Below are 15,348 nucleotides of genomic sequence, written 5' to 3' on the forward strand. Positions count from 1 at the left end.
GGGCAGCAACTGGAAAAGCGAGGATTTTTCCAAGACTTCACATAGGGAAAAAAGGAGCATGTTTTGAATTGTTGCTTGTCTTGCAATCGAACCAGGCACTGCCTGATTCTGTGCAGGTTCATGAGAATTTCCTCCCTTGCAAGCGGGCACAGGGTGGGACGTGCTTCCGCGTAAGGCTGTGTGGGATTTTACTACTCTTATCTGGACGCGCTGCAGACATCTCAGTCACACCCATTGGGGAGGATATCCAGTTGGGCTCAGTGAAATTTGCTTCTGAGTAAACATGCACAGGAGGGTTTGCAGGACGACCATCTAACCACACCTGCTTCAGTGTTCACCGAATTGGGACTTGCTATTGAGTGTTGCCCTTCACCCCAATCCTATGTGCATTTACTCAGGAGTAAGCCCTATTGAGCTGAACGGACCATTTCCAAGTCCCTGTGCCTAAGATTTCAGCAGCTTTGTCTAATCTTAAGAATCCACAGAAGTAAACCCTACTGAATTCGACAGGGTTTACTTTTGAGTAAAGGCTGCCTTGCTCATGCACCCCAAAAAAGAGGCCCTAGACTTTTCCAATCTGCAAAGGGGATGAGATGCTATGTCTTAATGGTCCCCAAGTGAATAAAACCACAATTGCCTACAAGGGAAAAAGAACCACTAGTGCACCAGGAAGAAAGGCCCTCTCCTCTTTTCCTGTTGTGGTAGTTTTCTACTTACAGGGACGGGTTTTTTTAAAAAAACACTTTGGGATTGGGAAGCATTAAAAAAATGAGATTCCTCTCCAGCAATTTAATTGCAGTTCGGTGTAGTGGTTAAGAGCGGCAGGACTCTAATCTGGAGAGCTGGGTTTGATTCCCCGCTCCTCCACTTGAAGCCAGCTGGGTGACCTTAGGTCAGTCACAGCTCTCTCAGAGCTCTCTCAGCCCCACCCACCTCACAGGGTGACTGTTGTGGGCATAATAACAACATACTTTGTAAACCGCTCAGAGTGGGTGTTAAGTTGCCCTGAAGAGCGGTATATAAATTGAATGTTGTTGTTGTTATTATTGGTTCTGGTTCTCCACTCAGGCTTCTATCCCTTCTGTTGCAACTGTTTAGAGAAGAGACACCTAAGAGGAGACATGACAGAGGTTATAAAATTATGCACAGGGTAGAGATTGGACAGGGAGAACTCCCCCACCCCCCCTCTTTGCGCTGGGAAACTCCAAAAGGTTTGGGGGTGAAGTGTGGGAAAGTCCTCAGTAGGGTGCAATGTCCTGGAGTCCCCCCTTCAAAGCAGCCCTCTTCTCCAGGGCCACTGACAGCTGTAGTCTGGAGATCAATTATTTTTATTTTATTATTATTATTCATTTACAGTCCGCCTTTCTCACTGAGATCCAAGGTGGATTACACCCCTGCACAGATCCGCAGCTCAACCCAGTTGCTGACCCTCCATAGGAAACAGTTGGCAGGGTTGACACAACCTTCAAGTGGTGGCTGGAAATCTCCCGGAATTACAACCCATCTCCAGTCCCTGGAGAAAATGGCTGTTTTGGAGGACGAACGCTGTTACACCGTAGGGAGGTCTCGCCCTTCCCCATTCCCTGCCCTCCCAAGGCTCCACCCGCAAGTCTCCAGGAATGTCCCAATCTGGAGTTGGCCACCCTGCGCCAGGCCCCAGACACCAGCCTCGTTGGATCGCCGGTGCGATCGAGCAGGGCGCGCCTTGCCTTGCCTTCCCAGCGGGGCAGCCTCCTTCCCGGCGGGTCTCTCCCTCTAGCCCAGGCGGGGCTTGGCGCGCCCCGCCCCGGCCCAGCCACCTGCCTGCTTCCCGCAGGCAGAGCCTCTCCGCGGCGCTCTCCGGCCGGCCGCTCCCGCGGGGCAGCCGGCGCCGCTAGAGGGCAGGGACGGCGCTCCCCAGCCGCGCCGGGCGGCAGCGCCTTTTCCGCTTTGACTCAGCGGGCGGCCGCACGCACAGCAGCCGCGCCGGCCCCTTCCAGCCTCTCCCGGCTGAGCGAGCGGGCGGCCGTCGGAGGTGAGTCCTGGCGCGGCGAGGGGGCCGGCAGCGGGCGGGCGGGAGAGCCGTCCGTCCGTCCGTCGGGGGTGCGCCGTGGCGCGGCTGCCTCCGTGCGCCCTGGGCGCAGCGGGGGAGCCGGAGAAAGGACCTGGGCGCGGCGAGGGCAGGAGATGCGCCCGGCCTCGGCGGCTCCTTCACGCGCTTTGCTGCCGCGCCTCTCGGACGCTTCGACGGCTGGAGGTGGCCCGAGGTGCGCGGCGGGGACGTGGCTTTTCCCGGCCGAGGGGGCAGAGAGCGCGCAAAGGCCCGGGTCTACTGAGGAGTTAGATCCTGTTATATTCAGGGGGGCTTACTCCCAGGAAAGTGTGCTTAGACCGGCAGCCTCAGCCCCGGGAACGCGCGGCTGCAAGCCTAAAGACCCTTCCCTGGAAGGAAGCCTCGTGGAAGAACCTGGCACTTACTTCCGAGTAGACCCGCTTAAGCTCTCGCCCTGGGAACTCCCCTTCCGAATGGCTCAGGGGAGGGAGGGAGGCTTTCCAGGCAGCCTCGAGCCGCGGGACCTGCCGCCTTAGAAATGAGCATGGGGAAGGGAGTGGGTAGCGGCTGTGCGGGAAGTGCCTCTGAGCATGTCCAGAGTGCCTTTCCCTCGGCTCTGAACAACCACAGTCTGTCTGTATATGCATCAGATTTGGCAGTAGGAAAAGAGGAAGACCTAAAACGAGTTGGCTTGACTCAGTCAAAGAAGCCACGTCCTCCAGTTTGCAGGATCTGAGCAAGTATGTTGGTGATAGGAGGTCTTGGAGGTCTTTCATTCTTAGGGTCACCATAGGTCGGAGGCGACTTGATGGCACATAACACGCACAGCTTTTGGGTAGGGGGCCGGTGGCTCAGTGGAAGAGCCTCTGCTTGGCATACAGAGGGTCTCAGGATCAGTCCCTGGCATCTCCAGGTAAAAGGACCAAGTAGGAGCTGATGAGAAGGACCTCCATCTGAGAGCTGTGGACAGTTCTGACCTTCAGGGGTCAACGCTCTGGTCTGATTCTGCACAGGGCGGCTTCGTGTGTCTTTTCTCCCAAGTGATGTGGACGAATCTAACCCTTTTGCCAAAACATGTTGTGGTCTATTGTGGCGCTATTGAGAGGTTCCTGATTGGCAAATGGAAAGACTCCCCTCCTTCAGTTCATTTGTCAGATGCCTTGCTGCCAGATGTGGCAATGGTTTCTTCTCGAGATGGCTTTCCGAAAAAAAAAGGGGGGGGGGGAGCTCGAGCCAGGAATGTTTCCCCTAAGAAGTGACAGACAGGGCAGACGTCGCTTATCTTTCCCAAAGTGTCCCCGTCCAGCCCTGCACCTCTTCATCTCCTCTCCATTATGCTTATGAGTGATCTTGGAATGAGTTATGTAAGGGAGTCCGTCTTCATTTTGGGCCTTACTCTTCCATCAAGCACTTGTTTCCCATCTGCATCCGATCTCCTTACTTAGACAGGGTTTGAGCTTGCTTTCACCAGGGCTGCTTGGCCTAAGCGTCTAGGTTTTAATTCCAGTGGAACGGCCCCTCTGGACAGAATGCATCCCTTTCTCTCGATGAATCCACACTGCTGGTCCCTTAGGTGTGGGGATAAGTTCACAATTAAATGGCTGGCGTGCTCTCGTATCTCCGATCTCTTCCTGGCTGTTGGGTGTGTGATGCATGTATTCTGTGGAAATGCCGATAAAGGAGTTCTCCTTGTATTTTTCTCTCGGTGGCTTTTTAAGGTTGTGAAACCCATGAAAAGAATCTTAATTAAACAATTGTGTGGTTTTAAAGAGTGAATAGATCAGATCTCTATAGATTTGCATATGTAAATGAATAATTCTGGGGAAAAAGGGTATGCCGTCTCGGAAGAGACATTCTCGCCAGATCCATTGGATCTGGAGAGAATCCTGTAATTGCAAAATAGTAAAAAGTCCAGTGGCACCTTAAAGACTGCATCTGATGAAGAGGGCTGTGGTTCTCGAAAGCTTATGCTACAATAAAGTTGGTTAGTCTTTGAGGTGCTACTGGATTCTTTGCGATTCTCTCCAGATAGATATGGGGAGGAAATGCCTTATTCTGAGATGGCCAGGCCGCCTGTGGCTTTTGCAAGTTCTTACATTAAAAATAATAGAAACTCCTAAACAAGTCTGCTGTCTAATTAGTCTGAGCCATCCGTGATCAGAAGAACATTTAATTGGCTATTAACTAATTAACTGTAGCCCTAATCCCCCCCCCCCCCGCCCCAGCTTTGCTTCCTCTTCGGCTCTAACGAATTCCTCTCGAGAGGAAATTGGTCTATAGTATAGATTCTACTGCTTATTTAAAAAAAAACACGTAACCCAGCATTTGAAGTATATTTGAACCTGTTTCAGAGTGATGCATAAACTGGCTTTGGTTATGTGAAGGAAATACTCTGCTCATGCTCAGAGGCATAGTTCCATATAGCTTCATGTGAAAAAGTCAAATTAAGTTCTGGGGTCAAGTCGCAGTTCCTAGGTCTGAGGATGTAAACAATACTGTATGGTGACTGGGAATCTTGAGATCTTCAAGATTCTTGAAGAATCTTGTAATTCAATATATCTTGTAATTCAATATATCTTTTTTTTGTTGGTTATTCTTGCCTCTGGCCCATTAAGAAAAAGTGATTCCTTTTCACAGGAAAGGAGCCTCATAAATCAGTATTTCGGTTTGCCCCCCCCAAGGCAGATGATCCCCCCATGGCATCTTTTCCCCCTTGAAAACTCCATTGTGGTTAAACTGTTCTACAGCACAATGCATTGTTATATTGTCTCTCTCACACACTTTGCTTCTCTGGGGCTGAAAGGGAAGATCCATTTTGATTTGTTGCATCCGTCGGCCAATCGGCCTTGTAATCTGTTCAATATGGCACTGTTCCTTTCCCTTTTAAAACTCATTTCCTTTTGGTGTAGCCCTCTCTGTGTTTTGTAATCCTACAAATATTAAACGTCTCTCAAAATAACAGAAGGGAAAGTCTGTGCTGCATTCTGAATGAGGGACGTGTCTATGGAGAGCTTTGCTTGTCAGAGCAAAAATTTGTTCATAAAATCTTATTTTCTTAAAAGATACTTTCCTGGCTGAAAATGAACATTTCTTTCCTGGAGGGAGGAGGGAGGGCTGCCCATTCCAGGTTGAAAAATTCTTGGAGATTTTGGGGGTGGAGCTTGGAGAGGGTGGGATTTGAGGGACAGAAGTACCTCAACAGGGTATAATGCCTTCGAGTCTACCCTCCAAAGCAGGTGTTTCCTCCAGGGAAACTGATCTCTGTGGCCTGGAGATGAGTTGTAATTCTGCGAGATCTCCAGCTACTACCTGGAGGATGGCAACCCTAGGAGGAGGTGTCTACAGGTTCCTGGGTTTTTTTGCGTTGGTAAGACAGCTAGATAGGGAGTAAAAAACGTGCAAGAGATGGAGTGTAGGAAGAAGATGTATATATAAAATGTGGCAGTAAAGTTTTGATCTTTTTAATTTATTTATACTCCACTTTTATCCTCAATGTGACCTAAAGTGTTTTACAGGAGAAACAATTCCTGCATAAATAAATCAGCGCACAACAAGCAAGCAAAAACCCAATGGGCTTTTGTTGAAATGCACATTGTTTCAAGGGTGTAATATTATTATGTGATGTCCACATTTCAAACAACAGCAATAGAATAGTGTATGAAACACAAGCCAGACTATACGAATGAAAACTCAAAATGTGTAATCTGTTGGAAGAAAGTCCAAGAGCTACAGCGACTCACCAGAGAGGCAGCCATGTTAGGCAATCACAGCAAAACCCAGACGTTTTGTGGCGTGTTTTATTCTAGCACAAACTTTCTTGGACTAGAACCCACTTCTTTAGATGCAAAGATGCCACGTAGCTGGTAGAGAGCTTTGCATCAAGAGCCGGTTTGAGGATGAAATTCAGCAATCCAGATCAATAGACTTTTGTAGCTTTACTCTGCTGGTTGTGCTAAATCGCCTCCTTTGAGGAAAGACATGCACACCTAACGTAGAGTGTCACAAATGAAGATCCTTTTTTGGTGTGGCCTCATGCTCAGAAGCCACAATTGGGTGCAGCTTCCTGAGCACATGCACATGAGAGAATCTCTTGGGTGGTTTGTGCGTTTCTTTCCAGGTAGTGTTGTTTGAAATGGCTCTAACTTGCAACTGTTGCTTCCTCTCTGTGTGTTAAATGATGAATGAAAGAAAAAGCAACTTGGGTTGGGTCCTTTAGGCTGCAGACTTTTCTACTAATGGTAGCATTTTCCGCTTGTGGAAGAACCCCTTTTTATTAGAGGAAGACACTGACAATGATAGAGAAGTTCCATTAGGATCCAAATGTGAACTGTTAATTGAAGGTTTTTGGATTTATAGCAAACCAAATGGACATAGGGTGCTGTATAACATATGAACGGCGTGAGAATTAACCTGGAAACTAGCCATGTGGAAGGCGGCAGCAACAATGACGATATAATCCTCATGAGACTCTGTTTGCAAACATGGGGCATTGTTTCTGTTAGCAAATTTGAGGGAAGCCATTTGTGTCTTGAAAAATGCCATGGAAACATTTGACATTCATGCTGATGGTAGTTCTGTGTGAGAGTGACAGGAATGTAAGATGGACTCTTGGATTTGATCACCAGCTTCATTTCTGCTAAGGTGTATGAGAAGATGGTCAAGGAAACCCACTGCTCCCCTGGTGGCCAGAAGTCTGCAAGAAGTCCCATATTCCATGGGAACCAAGTCCCATGGTTAAGAGCGTCAGGACTCTAATCTGGAGCGCCAGGTTTGATTCCCCACTCCTCCGCTTGAAGCCAGCTGGGTGACCTTGGGTCAATCATTTAAGAATGGCAGGACTCTAATCTGGAGAGCCAGGTTTGATTCCCCACTCCTCCGCTTGAAGCCAGCTGGTGACCTTGGTTCAGTCACTTAAGACCGTCAGGACTCTAATCTGGAGAGCCAGGTTTGATTCCCCACTCCTCCCCTTGAAGCCAGCTGGTGACCTTGGGTCAGTCACAGCTTCTCAGAGCTCTCTCAGCTTCACCCACCTCACAGGGTGATTGTGATGAGGATAATAACATACTTTGTAAACCTCTCTGAGTGGGCATTAAGTTGTCCTTAAGAGTGGTATATAAATTGAATGTTAGTATTATTATTCGAATCAGTGTGAACAGGCAAGAGGGAAGTGGTGGAGTTCAATGGGAAGCTGAAGACACAAAACAAGAAAGCAGGGCAATGCAGGTGGAACTGTCCCGTTTTAGCTGTATCGTCTATGATCTCTGAACCCAGCCAAATGAGGGAAACCCCAAGGCCAGCCTTTTTATAAGAGCATATTGATTTAGCATTCCAAAGGGAAGGTGAAAGTTCTAGCTAGATATTATGGGGAATGCACCAAATTGTAGCTCCTCAGTAACCATGAGGATTTTTTGATTAAAACACAGTGTGACATTGTTGTCTTTGGTGTTTTCCCACCCCATGTAAGCAACTGCCAGTAACTGAGAGCCAAGCTACAAGTGACGAATGACACTTGCCTGGCAAGTGAACAGACTCACGTGTATTCCTCCCTGTTCACTTGCGCTCCACTTGATTCACGCATGCTGAATTCATCATCCAATACCAAGTTCTTTGTTTTTTGTCTCTCTGAGTAGAATCACACACATTCTCAGTCCGAACGTATTTAGTTTTTTGATCATCATTCAAATTAGGAGCAACAATGACTGAAGGTTAAACGTAGTGATCAAGTGGAGCGCAAGTGGAGGGCAAGTGAACAGGGAGGAATACATGTGAGAGGCAAACTACACGAGACGAATGGCACGCGAACGGCACGCGAATGGACTTACATGTGTTGCTGCGTGTTTTGTGTTTTGTGCGCTGCCAGACTGTGCCTCATCCCGTGTCTGCGTGGGCATGGGTTTTCTCCTCACCATGCCAAGAGTCATGAGTGGTATCCCATCATGCATTACTGCCCTCTAGCTACCACACTTGATTACTCCAGCGGGAGAATGAGAAGTGGGAAAAGGAAGCCAACAGATAAAGGCCTCTCTATAATGCCGACTTGTTGATTCTGGGCTGTGCACTTGCCGCTGCGGCTACACAGCAAACTGGGGAACTGTAGATGTGTGCCCAATCTGGGACTTGTGCCCATTCCAGGACTGACAGATACGCAAAGGTGGGATTTTTGACACTCGCTCGGTCGCGTGCCATTCGTCTCGTGTAGTTTGCCTCTGAGTTTGTTCACTTGCCAAGCAAGTGTAATTTGTCACTTGTAGCTTGGCTCATAGTTTTTATTATCATTATTAGTTGTTATCCATTGTCCTGGTTGTAATACGTTGTTTAAAATCTGTACATTCTCTTTGCTTCCTCCCAGTTTTTTAGAAACTGATGTTTCTCCCCAAGGTGATTAGAAGCTCTTTTATAAAAGCTGAAGCAGGATTAATCATTAAACTGCCTCTAAAATTGTTTGATGTAGCAGGGGTTTTTATAAAAAAAAAAAAGAATGAGCAATTGTACAGGAAGGTGTCACGTTGACGGCATCTTGTGCAACGTAGGATGGAGCATCTGTAGAGCCTGTTTAAAATGATGTACCTCATACTAGTAAGTGCCATACAATTGCCCACCCCCAAATTAATATAATGGGAAATATTTTTTTCTAGCTTGCTGTAATTCATAACCGCTTTTTCCATTCTGCAAAGGGTGGCTATTAAGCTGATGTCCTATAAAGTCGATGTCAGTAACACAGTGGCTGGGAATCTTGAGTTCAAATCTCGCCTCAGCCAGGCTACTATCTCTTCGTTTCTTGGACAGCTGCAGTGTGAAGATAATAACAAGCTTTCCTATGGAGAGAGTGCATATTGGTATAGCTTGTAAGATCATGTAAGAAAGGCATGTGATGCCTTTTGGACTACCCCCACTTTATATATACCAAGTATGATTTAAGTATATTATGTGAAAATGAAACCCCACCCTCAAGTCATGGTTGACTCATGGCGACCCCTGGTGGGGTTTTCATGGCAAGAGACTAACGGAGATGGTTTGCCATTGCCTGCCTCAGCAGCCCTGGTCTTTGTTGGAGGTCTCCCATCCAATCACTAACCAAGGCTGACCCTGCTTAGCTTCTGAGATCTGACGAGATCAGGCTCACCTGTTTTTCCAAGTATAATATATAGGTAAGGGGGTGTTATTTTATTTGATGGTTAAAATTTAAAACCGACCTCATACAAAATAGAAATAAAAATATGGGAACAATAGCAGCAGGTCTACACACAGGCATCTATAAAAGGTTTCCTGATACCTAAAAGTAAGTCCTTATGCACTTGCCATCTGTATGCCATATAGTCAAATACTGATGAAGTTGTAAGGTCCTCCGTCCATTGAATTAGTGGTAGAGGGCATTGAGGGCTGTCTTATAAGCCTTTTCGCTATGGTAAGGGCACGGTCCATTTTCGTCAACCATCTGTTAGGCTTCAGAAGACAGGTGAATGGTTTAAAAATACATAAACATCCTCAAAAATCATTGTGCATTCTAATACAAAATTAGTATGAGTAGTAACTTCCTTCCAAAAAGCCTGTATAACTGGACACACCCAAAGCAAGTACTTAAGAGATGTATTCTGTAAATTACAATGCCAGCAATTAGACACTGTACTTCTGTGCAGTCCTAAGCAGAGTTACTCCAGTCTTAAATCCATTAACTTCAATGGACTTAGATTTGAGCAATCCTGCATAGGTTTGCACTGATTATCCTTTGCTGAAAAGGTGTTATGGTGTCCAATGTACCCGATCATTTTTTTTTTGCTGAATACAACTTAAGATCCATAGAAGCAATAGATATAGTTATATTGGAAGGTTTACCAACATCCAGGTGTGGCTTGGAGATTGCTCCAAATTACATCAGATCCCCAAGCTACAAAAGAAACAAATCAGCGAGTGCGGGGCAGGGGGGGGGGTGACACATGGCCCTTCTTAAATCCAGGAGCCTAGAAACAATGGCAAATGCTAGATATCTGCCTGCCCCAAAGACTGGCCCTGACAGCTGCTCTGAATGAGAGTACTCACAGGAGCCACTATTCAAAACCCATTTGAATATATAATCACAGTCAAATATATTAATGCTCAAGTAGTAAATGCATTAATATATTTGACTGTGATTATATATTCAAATGGGTTTTGAATAGTGGCTCCTGTGAGTTTTTTCTCTCTTTATATACAGTTTTGAACAGGAGCAGCCTCTTTCTTTTCTCTGAATGAGAGTACAGCACGCAGAATATTCCCTCCCACGCTTGCTCCTAGGCCAAGTAAAAGTGTTGAGAAACAGAGAGAGACTCAAGGGACTTGCTTCTCCTCCACAAACAGTACCACCCAGAACGGTTATTTCAGAAGGAAGACTCAAACGTCAGGAACTACAATGCCAAGACCACGGCAATACAGCCCGGAAAACCCACAACAACCAAGACTCAAACCGCCACCCCTTTCCTGTTACAAGGGGTCACAGTTCCAGCTTTATTTATTTATTTATTGTATTGGATTTTTAGTATGCCCTCCCTGCCAGGCGGGCTCAGGGCGGAGTACAACATTTCAATTTTCACAAATAACAGTTAAAAACAGATAGAACATTATACAAATAACATTAGAACAACTTTATACAATAAACACAATACAGCTTCTCTTCAGGTGGCGACAATAAAATACTACATTTCAGGGCCTAGCTCATATAGAGGATCATATATAGGGTGGTGGACAGATCTTTCGTGTGGCCGGTGGGGGCCCAATCTAGCCTCCGCCATATGCCTGGCGGAACATCTCTGTCTTACAGGCCTGGCGGAAAGATAACAAATCCCGCCGGGCCCTGGTTTCCTCAGACAGAGAGTTCCACCAGGTTGGTGCCAGGACCGAAAAGGCCCTGGCTCCGGTTGAGGCCAGGCGGGCCTCCCTTGGGCCAGGGACCACCAACAGTTGTTTACTCTATTACTCCCTTCCTTGTATCTCATTGTCACAGTAAGATATCTTTATTGGATTGGATCCAAATGATGGAGTTGGGTCCAGAGGTGTCCTTCCCTGAAAGGAAGTGTATCTTTGGGTCCATCCCCATGGTCTGGACCTAACGCAACATGTATATATAGGATAGGGTTGCCTGGACCTTCCCAGTTTGGGGAGGGGGGGAACTGGCACCGGTTCAAAAATCTTTCAGGAGTGACAACATTGCGCTGGCTGCGGGAATGCTCCCGTGCTTCATGCTTAAGAATCAGCCCGTTTGGGGAATCGTAACTTGTGTGTTTGGTCCGCAAGTAGTTGCTGAACGGAACGAGCCGAGGATGGATGCGCAAGACTGTCCCTGCGTGAGCGGTGGTGTCTGCAGCTGTGGCAATAACTGTCCATGCAAAAATTGCAAGTGCAAATCATGCAGAAAAAGTTGCAGTTCTTATTGCCCGGTCGGCTGCTCCAGATGTGCTCAGGGCAGCCTGCTACGAAGTGCATCGGCTGCAAGTGAATTTCCCTTTGCTGCCCAAGCAATGATCTGTATATTTGATTGCCTGCAAGAATCTAACCTTATTGTTTATTTCTGTGTGTGTCTGTGCGTTTTCTAGCATTTAGATGTTAAAAAACAAGCAACTTGAAAATAAAGAAGTGTGGGTACATATTTTTTGGAAAAAAGAATCAGCCTGTTTGGGGCCCAAATTGGCCCCATGCGAAGCGCGGGAGCATTCCTGCAGCCGGCATGATGATGTCACTCCTGGAAGTGATGTCATCACACCCTGCCAGGAGCATGCCTGCCAGGGGCTTGCCCAGGATGTATTTCGCCTCCCTGGCTTGTTTCCGGCCAGGTGAGTGGTGGCAGGTAGTGGAGGCTGCGAGCGGGGGATCCCTGCCTCCACCGGGGGACTGGCAGCTTTAGTAGGGTTGCCCACTCTGGGTTGGAAATTGCTGGAGATGTGGGTGTGAAGGGCAGGGTTTGGGGAGGGGAGGGACTCCAGCGGGGTATAATGCCATACACTCCACCTTCCAAAGTAGCCATTTTCTTTGGGAGAACTGGTCTCTGTTGTATTTCTGGGAGGTCTTCAGGCCCCAACTGGAGGTTGGCAACCCCACAGTCGGCTTGCCCGTCCGCCCTGTCCCCTTGTCCACAACCAAATGTGTCTTTTTAGACCAGATTGTTCTGGAATTACAAGGCAAGCTTTCCACTTCCCCCTCTCTTTTTTAGTATATTTTAAAATCTGCTTGGACTGATATGTAATCTTGAAACTTCAGACGGAAGCCTGGTAATATTTGCCTTTGTTTTTAGGCTCCTGGATTTAGGAGGGTGTGTGTGTGCGTTCCTCCCGTTAGTCATAAGAATGCTTTACCTCACTCTCTGATTAGTTTCTTCAGGAGCTAATTGTAAGGAGTTCGTCAAAGGCCCATTGAAAGTCTGAATAAATTACTCCAGCTGGTTGGTTCTCCTTTTCCCTCGACTTCAACAGGCATTTTAGAAATACTCTTTGTCCTTTGTTAAGGTTTCACAATGGAGACCTTAAAAGGACTTCTCATCTACGCACTTTGGCACTTTGGGAGTAAGTCCTGTCAAGTCCAGAGGGGCTTACTCCCAAGTAAAGGCGCACAAGATTGCAGCCCAGACTGAATGCATGGTTTTGAACATTTTCTCAGTTCTTGGCTTTCGCCTTGCTAGAGATGGAAGGGCTTTGATTCCTTTTCTTCTCCAAGTTCTGCCCTGGGAACAAACTAAGCAAATAGAACGGCTTTCAGTATGAGGCCTTATTCCCTTTATAAATTTGTTGGGGACTGGAATTGTGTTGTTCATTGAAGGAGAAAGAACCAGCCACTTGGAACATTTTGATGGTCTTATGGAGGGATAGAGGAAGCAGAACATATCCTGTGTATTCTGACCTTTTGACAGACAAAGAGTCTCTCGACATGAGACATCTGAGATGTGAAGAACACGTGTCAGGAGATGCAATGTTCACCGGGAAGGGTAGTTTAAAAAGACCGAGCTAGCAGCAGAGCAAAGGCTTTGCTATACATTGAAGCTATGTGAAGGGGCTGTCAAATGCCAGAAGGGAAACTTCAGCCCGTTATAACCTCTCCAGGTCTAAGCCTGGCTCTGGAAGGCAGCTCCAGCCCATTTCCGTTCCTTAATGTCCTCTGGTTGTGATCCCACACAGTTTTAGACTGGAGAGATGAAATTGACAGCGCTTTCCGGGAGGCGAAGATGAAATTCACAAACTCTCTGAGGAGCAATCTCCGTGGGCTCTGTCTTTTAAAACGACGCTTCCTGCTATCATTGCATCTCCCGACACGTGTTCTTCACGTCTCAGATGTCTCATGCTGATGGAAGATGGTAACAGAAGGGGACGGATGAGTCTTCCTGGTAAACAATTCCCAGAATTTGGTGCCACAGCAGAGAAGGCCCTCTCCCAGGTTGACAGTACCTAATCTCAGATAGTGGAGGTACCCAAAGCAGGACATCCGATGGTGACTCGAATGGTTGGGTAGTTTTGTAAAGCAGTCCTTCAGGTATGTTGGGGCCAAGCCATATAGGTCTTTAAAAATCATTATCAGAACCTTAAAACTATGCCTGGAAACAAGTTGGGATCCTTTACTTTAATGATACTGCTCATTTGGCCAACAGACTTTGAGCAACGCCACACTAAATACTACAACGAACAATTTTAAAATGACCTAACATTACAAATCCTTTTAATTAAGTAACAGGCAAAAATTGTATTAACAGCCAGTGTTACTCTTACATTTTTGAAACCAGTGTAAATGGGTCAAGGCTGAAGTGATACGGACCTGTGACCCACTCCAGTCCATATCCTGGCTGCAACATTCTGCTCCAGTTGAAGTTTCCGAACAGTTTTCAAGGGCAGCCCCATGAAGAGCACATAGCAGTCATCTAATCTAGATGTTACCAGAACATGCACCATAGTGGCCGGATCTTGTCTGCCCAGGGAAGGCCGCCGCTGGTTAACTAGTCTGTCATACTATTTCTCATTTCATGGCACAGTCAAAGCTGATCGAAGGCAATCTTGGCCATTGCTGCCACCTGCTTATCCAGCTGTTGGCCTGGGTCCAACAACATTTTCCAAACTACAGACGTGGTCCTTTAAGGGGAGTGCAATCCCACCAGAATTGGTAAAACCCATATGCTGTAGCATATAGCGAAGATGAAATTAACAACCCCTCTGGGGAGCGACCTCTGTCGGCTATCTTTTTAAGCTACCCTCCTATAGGGAGAGGTGAAATTGACAGAGCCTTTGGCTCTGCCTTTTTAAACTACGCTTCCTGGCTAACATTGCATCTCCCTGCACTTGAGCATTCCCGTGTAAGATGTCTCATGTTTATGGCAATATCCCCCATTGGGTCTCTCTCCTCCCCAAACCCTGCCCTCCCCAGGCTCCAGCCTCAAATCTCCTGGATTTTCCTAACCTGGAGTTGGCAACCCTTGTGACTCCTTAAATTCCAGGTCAGAGCTGAGTGCCATCCTCACATTGGTGACAACTCAGCCCGAATCTCCAGATGACCTCACCCAGCAGTTTCATGTGGATGTTAAAATGCATGGGGACAAGATGCAGCTTTGATGGGTTGCTAGAGACCAAAGGATCCAACAGCAGTCCTTGACACCTTCTGAAACCTGTCCTCCACTAGTCTTGATTTTGTAGCCAGCAACAAATCCTTCTGAAGGAAAACCTTAAGGAGCAAGTGGGAGTTATTATGAGGCATAGCCCTTTTTCTCCTCCTCTCGAAGTGGCCTACTTGTTAAGTTCTTTTGGTAGGACTCCGCTTTGAACGTTTCTCCTTTTTTCATTGGACAGGAAGCGAGCCTCCCCCCCCCCGAGCAGTTTTGGCCTGGTGGCCTCCTGTTGCTGCTCCCTATTGTGGTGTGATACTAGCTGTGTAGATTTCTGTCTCAAGTTTTTATTTTCTTTGTCACTCACAGAATAAAGGAAGTAAGATAATTTGCCTTTTGGTTTTGCCTTCATGTTGTTTAGAACTTAGTTCGTACCATCTGCTGGTTTTGAGGGCCAATGCGGAAATGTTCCTTTCGGCCTCCCGGTTCTGTTTTTGTGGGGAATGTGCCATGGAAGGAGACGTTCGGTTGTAAGTTTGCTTTGCCAGCTTCTGGAAGCCCCTGGGTCTTGTTGCGTGGGCTTTCAGATAATTGGCTATGTATTGGCAAACCCGAATAAGGAAATGAAGAGAGCATACTGTGCCACAGTTATTTCAACAAGATATCAAAAAATGTCTAGACACTTGAAGCAATAAACATGTTTTGTGGCATTGAGAAGATCCGGTGAATTTCAGCGGTTGATCTCTCTCTCTCTCTCTCTCTCTCTCTC

General features: G+C 47.0%; 1 protein-coding gene across 3 annotated transcripts in view; it reads left to right on the forward strand.

Annotated features, from left to right (window-relative positions):
- The first annotated feature begins 1,935 nt into the window (after positions 1–1,935).
- The window catches only part of ADCY7 (adenylate cyclase 7), a 118,776-nt gene continuing 105,363 nt past the window's right edge, over positions 1,936–15,348 (forward strand). For all 3 annotated transcript variants that reach the window (XM_055000658.1, XM_055000659.1, XM_055000660.1), the window contains exon 1: positions 1,936–2,014. The gene's annotated coding sequence lies outside the window, so the exon portion shown is untranslated. The remainder of the gene's footprint in view (positions 2,015–15,348) is intronic.

This window comes from Eublepharis macularius, chromosome 16 (genome assembly GCF_028583425.1).
Source record: "Eublepharis macularius isolate TG4126 chromosome 16, MPM_Emac_v1.0, whole genome shotgun sequence".
NCBI lineage: Eukaryota > Metazoa > Chordata > Lepidosauria > Squamata > Eublepharidae > Eublepharis > Eublepharis macularius.